The 7,295-nt window shown below is 52.7% G+C and overlaps 1 pseudogene; it reads left to right on the top strand.

Moving 5' to 3' along the window:
• The first annotated feature begins 992 nt into the window (after positions 1 to 992).
• Positions 993 to 6,658, top strand: LOC141972322 (acrosin-like; annotated as a pseudogene).
• Positions 6,659 to 7,295: the final 637 nt, after the last annotated feature.

Genomic DNA, 7,295 nt, shown 5'->3' with positions numbered 1-7,295 from the left:
GATCAGGAAAATAACTAGGCAGATGGAAGCAGAAGGTTTGTAGGGGCGTCTTACCAAACATGTCTTCTCTTGCTTTAAGAGTAGTATGGTGGGCCTGCTGTGATTCAGAAGCATTCATTTCTTAGGGAGATAAAGAGGAGGGAGAGAAATAATTGCATTTTTATCCCCAGATGTTTCTTCTACAGTAACACAGCAAGAGAAGGAAGTGGAAAGTATGAGTCCAAAGATTCCACTTGATTTAAAAGCAGAGAAGTTCCTTGGCTGGGAGACCTGACAGAGCTGGCAAGGGGAAGAGGTCATGACTACAGTTTCATTAAACTTTTCCTTTGAAATTGCTCTTAGTGATAACAGGAGACTTCAGTTTAACCCGCGTAGACTGATTGAATGTCATGACAGTTTGTTTAAATGTATTTAGGCCCCCGGACTGACAGCTCCTTGAGCCGTCAAGCAGAGAACCCACAAGGGACATGTAACTCTGCTGGTTGTCAGCTGTGTACAGGACCTGGCTCAAGAGGTAACGAGGAAACAGCTGTTCAGTTGTAGAGACCAAATGTACTCCAACTCAATGCTTTACAGTCATGAAACAGCCCCCAAGTCCCTTAAGACTACACTGTTGGTGGGGTTTTCTTTTTGAAGTGGAGAAAGCTTGTTAACAGGGAATGAGCGGGAGGGGCAGAGGGTACAAGGCTTGCAGGAGGCTTGGAGACTGTTCAAAGACCTTGTGTGAGCAGTTCAGAGTAAATGTTTTACCACCTGTCAAAACCATAGCTAAAATCCTTTCAGAGAACAGCAGTGTGGTTGAACAGCGGAGTAATGAATGCTTTTAGAAAGGGGAGGAAAAAACCATGCCCCTTGAAGAAACTGAAGGCTCTTCAAGAACTTAACCCTAGTTGGATAATATCAAAGGGTTAAAAGCTAGAAAACAGACAGAAAGAATGACAGAAAGTTCTTCTCAAGGTTGTTACAATGCAGACTGAGGGGAATTATGGAAGATGTCCCAAGGCTACGTGATTGCAGAGGAAATACCCAATGTGTACGGAGTTGCTGTTTCTGTTCCTTCTCTTCTCTATGTGAGGATTTATTAAGGAGAGTGGGCCTCACCCATCTGCGGAGAAAGGACGGTTTTAGTGGAGGGCAGGTGGTGATGATAATGTAAAACTTCTTTTAACCTGGGAAATGAAAAACTTAGTGCGAAGCAGGCTGGGAGGGCTTTTTTTGTTGGAGCTTTTTACAGGACTTGGCAGTAGTTAGATTTCAATGATTCGATGTGCCTGTTGTGCTCCTCATGACAATGCTTTCTGAGCATATGGTCGTTAGTTTCTTCATCTTGTGAAGGTTCTGAAGACCTGACAGAAAGCTGCTGCTGGCTGAGGTGCGACTGTGTCTGTTCCCTGCTGCCCTGCTGGTGGTTGCTTCACTGGAGTGAAGATAATTAGAAAGAACACATCACAGTTGGGGGCTGGAGTTGTTCCTTGATGCTCATTTGATACCTAAATCCAGCCTGGTTTAAGCCACCCTGGAGAAGCTGCAGTAGGCTGATGCTGAAACCTTGAGTCTGGTTCTGGACTTGCGCAGGGTCAGAGGGGTTCAGAGCAGAGAGGGGAGCTGATGGACTTCAGCTTGTGGTTTCTGTGTACAGAAGAGCAAGCATTTGAACTTGCTTCAGCAAACTGTACCAAATGCCCTTTAGATCCCTGTTACAACTCTTCTGCCACAGTTTTCCCAAACTTCTGTCGTGAACTCCACGCTGCTGTGCGAGTGTCTCTAGTGCGTGCTCTCACTCTTCTTCAGGAGAGAGCCGAGTGCAGTGGAGGAGATGTTATGGCAGGAGTTGCGTTTTTCAAGCTACAACTTGAGAACGTGAATTGGAAGTTGTTTTGGGTTTGCACTGTTATGTTCAGTATGGTCCTGAGGTGCAGGTGCTGGGTTCGGGGTCTCAAACCGGCTCCCCAGAAAGAGCCTTTCCTGTGCCGTGGAGAGGAAGAGTCTCAAAGAATAGAGCTGCAGTCGCTAGTGCTTGTCTCCGAGCTGTTTCTATTCTCAACCACTGAATATGGGAAAGAACCTGCTTCTTCTCGTCAGTCAGGGCAAACGGACTTTGCTCTGAGGGGGGGTTAATTGCTTTCCTTGTTCTAATGATGGAACGGTAGAGCCTTCCATCTCTGGTTCCACAGCGCCGTGACTATCCACGCTTTGGTTTCCATTCCTCAGGCACTGTTTCTGCTCCCTCTGAGGCTGTGGTCATGGCTAAATTGCCTCCTTACAGCACACCTTTTTCTCTGAAGTCTCTTACTTTTCCTGTCATCTTAAAAACACTGCTGCAGGAGTCACGCTTCCCTCCTCTTCCTGCCAGGTCGCATTCCAACCTTAGTGAAGATTATTTCTTCAAGATTATTTCTGTCCTGTTTATTTTTTTTTTTTTTTTTACTTTTTCTCTCAAGGGTGTAAAGTTTTATTCTGCGCTGCACATGGGCTGCAGACTGAGATGAAAAGAGGGGAGTTTCAATAGAAATGCATAAGCCAGAAAAGAAAGGAGAAATTGAAAGTGTTAAACAGTAAAAGTAACGAGGCAGATTTTTAGTTAACAACCCCTAAATGGTTTGTGTAAAAGCTCTGAAAACACTGTTAATTATGGGTGGAAAAAAGCCACAGTTCCTGTCCTTAAAATGTTTGTTTAGCATCATGGACACCTTTAGAGAAAACACTATTCTCCTATAAGCTTTTATTCCAAACCAACAGGTTTCCCCATCAGGGTGGTGGTGCTGTAGTAGATGCAGTTATTCCTGTCTAGTGAAGGTGACTGTTCCGGGTCTTGGTCTTCTCTTTCATTTTACTGTCCTGTGTCCACAGCAGGGGTAAATGTGCTTATGAAGAGGAAGGTCAAGGTTGCAGGTGTGAAGCTAGAGCCTGAATTAGGGTCACCTTTCTTAGCCCCAATCCCCTGTGGCTTTTGGCCAAGGCAGCTGGTCTGCTTTGGCCACAGTCCCAGATCTTTAGGTGCCTCCTGTTGCCAAGGCATCTGTGGGAGTCAGGGCAGCCTAAATTCCCATGCAGGCACCTGATGCCTTCAGAGGATTCAGCTTTGTGTGCCTCGGGAAGCTCTACCTCTATGCCTGGTCTGCCCAGGCTTATTCTCCATGGAAATAAAATGAGCTTGTCTTTTCTCCACAGCTTGAGTTGTCCTTGACTGTCCTTGAGCACTTTGAGGCTGTTTGGCCCTTCTGGGAAAGGGATCGTATTCCTCAGATGAAGCATAACGCTACTTCACGTTTTCTGTGCGCCCTTTACAAATGGCAGCCTGGAGTTTTGAACCTTGTTATTAATGATAAAACCCAATGATTAAAGGCAGCAAGGTTTATTATTATTTAATCAGGACACTCGCTCAGCGCTCTCGGTGAGATGAGATGTTGCAGGAACCAACAGAGAGCGAAGCTCAACAGTAACGGTTCTCCTTTGCCTGTCTGTGACTTTTTGACTAAGTTGCGGATCTTACATCTTTTATGAGGGTGAGGAAAGGATACAAACAGTTTAGCAACCGGTTTCTATTGTCTATCTGCTGAGGAAGTGTCTTTTCCGTGGCAAGATGGATGATGATGCCTGGACTCTTTTGATCCTCTCTGCAAAGGGATTAATCTCATTCTTTAGTTCTCCTTGCTAGGGATGAAGCCAAGGATGGAGTTAAAGAGTGTGATGGCTGGTAAATAAGCTCCTGAACTGCATTCTCCTGACTGAGCAGGAATCCAGTTAAGGTTATCTGAGAATAAAAATGATCCCATGCTGTCCTGGTTGTGTTTGGGTCCTTTTCCTGACAGCCATGTCTGTGTTACAGAAGAGAATAATTTGCATTCAGTTCTCTTCTTGGCCGCTTTTCTCGATAGAGTAGCTAAGATAAAAGCTGGGCCAAAATAATGTTCCCTTAGCCATCTTAATCTTAGAGTGGCGAGAAGCCCTGAGTGGGATCAGTGCCGTCAGTTCTCCAGTGGAGCTGCAGCTCCCAGTTCAGACCTCCAGCAATTACTGGGTCCTTCCTCTTACTCCGAGCAATATCAAATCCATGGCACTCGTCTCCATGTAGAAGGACAGCAGCAAGCCCATGCCTCTAATTCAGCACAGGATCAGTTCTGTGTCCCTTGCTAACTTGGAGGACCTACAAACCCATCAATCTTTGTTAAGGTACAATCATGTGAAAGTCCTAAAAGTGTGTCCTGATGCCGGAGATAGCTTTGCAGAAAGGATGATGATGTGTGGAGGTCAAGTCCAAATGAGCTAACAGTGGAGAGGAGGAGGCTGCAGGGGCACAAGGGGACCAGTTTATTAACGCCTGCACACCCCCGTCCCCTGGGCAGGGCATTCAGGGGGGTCTGCCGGGCGTGTCCGACCCCAGCTTCTGCCTCCCCTGTGGCCACACCCGGGCTGCTGGCACAACTCGCCTGCGGGGCTAAAGCCGAAATGGGGCAGATGCCTCCTGTCCACCCCCCGGGGTTCCCTGGCCTCACGATCCATGCAGAACCTTGTGGGGAGGGCAGAGGGCTGACCTCCAGCAGGGAGAGCCGCGAGCCGTCGAGCAGGAGGGTGATGGGTTTCTGGTTACAGGGGGACCTGTGGGCTCCGGCCCATGGCTGCTCACTACGGCACGTCGCACGTCGTGGGGCCACAGGCACCCTGCCAGGGGCCTGGCCCTGGATCATCAGCATCCAGGACCCCTGGGAAGCAGGCACGGGGCATGTGTGTGGAGGGTCTCCCATCAGCACAGAGTGGGTCCTGACAGCAGCCCACTGCTTCCTCGAGGCCAGGGAAGGAGGGCCAGGAACGGGGATATCCCCCGGCACTCGCGGGTCCCCCTTCCGCAGCACCACGTGCTACTCCCGTCCCCTTTCCCTGCCGTACACCCAGTGCCTGGGCACTGCAGAGCCCGGCTGAGAGGCTGCTCAGGAGAGAGCTGGGATCCTGCCACGGCTTCCTATAGCCTCCAGCTCGACACGCCTCGAGCCCAAGGCACGCAGGGGCACTCTGAGCCTCCGTAGCACTGCTTTCCTCTGCCCCGTGTGAAACAGAGAGCAGGGACCTGCTGGGCTGCGGCAGCACGTGGCTGGGATCCCTCTGAGCCCTCTCCCCATCTGCCTTCCAGGCATGTCACCATGTGGTGCGTGGTGGTCGGGGCCACCCATTTGACTCAGCCGGGCCCAGAGACCCAAGTTGGCAGCATTAAGCGGCTGCTGGTTCACCCACGCTACAGCAACGTCACCAAGAGGAACGACGTTGCGCTGCTGCAGTTGGACCAACCCGTGCAGTGAGGCTACTACATCACTCTGCCCTGCGTGCCCGACAGCTGGCTGCGAGTGTCGGAGCTGACAATGCGCTACGTCAGCGGCTGGGGGGCCACGATGGCGAGAGGTGATTTCACAAAGAGTGTTCGCATCCCGAGTGCGAGCTCGGCACACGGGGAGGCGGGCTGGGTTTCCTGACAGCGGAGGCGAGAGCCAGAGCCCGCCTGTGGGGACGTGTGCCCGTAGAGAGATGGGCCTGGCCTGGGGCCCGTGGCAAGAGAGCAGGGCAATGCTGGGGCAGCGCCTGTCAGGCTACAAAGCCAAACCCCAGGGAATAGAGGGGTTCCCCCAGACAGGGCGGGAGACCTGGCAACCTGCTGCCTGGCATTAATTCCTTTCTGTGCTCGTAGCCGCAGGACCAACGGACGTCCTGCAGGAGGCCCAGGTCCGCCTCATCGAACTCAACCTCTGCAACAGCAGCCAGTGGTACCGCGGAGCCGTCCACCCCCACAACCTCTGCGATGGCTACCTGCAGGGCGGCATTGACACCTGCCAGGTAGGAGCCTGCGACAAGGCAACGTCCAGTGGCACCGGTAGCCCCCTACAGCTGCCCAGACACTCCCCAGCACGGTCTTTGCTTGGCCAGTCGCCCTCCCACCACCGCAGAGTCCCCACCGCTGCTGGGGCTCCCCTTCCCCAGCTGCAGGTCCTTGCCCAGGGCCCCACTTGCCCAGAGGCCCGGGACTCTGCCCAGAAAGCCCACCCAGCGCTCCTGGCAGCCCTGAGATCCAGCTCCCAGCCCTGGAACATCCCTCTTGCACCCGGCCAGCATGGCTGTGCAGAGATGAGCGCGAGTCCTACCCCATGGGCCCACCACCCCCTCCCAGACAAGGTCCAGTCACCCTCAGCACCTGAGCAGGGCCTCTGTGCCGCGGGCACAGCTCTGAGGGGTGCTGGCAGAGAGAAGGAGCCGGCCCTAGTGCTGCCAGCAGCCACCCGACACCACCATGACCCTCATTCCTCCATTGCAGGGTGACAGCGGTGTTCCTCTCGTCTGCAAAGACAAGAGTGCTGACTACTTCTGGCTCGTTGGGGTGAGCAGCTGGGGGAGAGGCTGCGCCAGAGCGAAACGGCATGGAATGTACACCTCGACTCAGCACTACTACCACTGGATCCTGCAACAGATGGGACTGTATTCGACACCAAGGGCTGCACCAACATCATGGGCATGGAGTCCTTCTCTCACCGCCTCAGCTCCTTTTCAGAGGCCCAGCCCAACACCAGCACAGTGGGGCTGGTCTACCTCCTGCCCCTTTCCCCTCCAGAAGTTGCTGCAATCCTTTACCCGGCTGCAGGAGCTCCTGCAGATCCTAAAGGCAAAAAGGGCTTGAGCAACAGGAGGAAGAGGATCCAGCGCAGGCTGCAGTGGACCAGGGCCATCTCCTGCTGGGACGCTCACTGCCTGCGGACCCAAAGGCAGCCTCAGTGTCAAAGGCCTGCTCGGTCCTGCCCACACTCCTCTGAGCACACACAAACGCTCAGGCTGACTTAGTTCTTGAAATAAAGTTGCCGAATTTCCCAGCTAAACACGCTGCAGTCCAATTCAGTCTCCTGTGCAAGGCAAGGACTTCCATGCCTGCCACCTGCAAAGTGAGGCTGCAGGCAGCCACGTCGGGCACAAAGGGAAAGAGTCCCTCCAAAGGGCTGACCCCAGCCTGTTCACAGAGGAAGGTGCTCAGAGCCACCCGGCATGGAGAAGACTGTCACATCAGGGCCACAGAGGGGATAGGAAAAATCGATGTGACACGCAGACAGCTTGGTGGCACGTGCATGCACACACACGCGCAATGAGAAGGCTGAAGGGGTTCAGTTCTCCTGGAGTCGGGGCCAGATAACGGGCACTTGTCATCGCACATCTGCACTTTGGACTTGTCCACATCTGACTGACACAACCACTGCTGTGTAACACAACGCAACACAACACCCAAAGTCTGTCCTAACACTCGACAACCACGCCTAGAGGGCACA

This window comes from Athene noctua, chromosome 32, assembly GCF_965140245.1.
Source record: "Athene noctua chromosome 32, bAthNoc1.hap1.1, whole genome shotgun sequence".
Lineage (NCBI taxonomy): Eukaryota > Metazoa > Chordata > Aves > Strigiformes > Strigidae > Athene > Athene noctua.
Note: the sequence above shows the minus strand (reverse complement) of the source record. Positions and strands in the feature narration are given on the sequence as shown.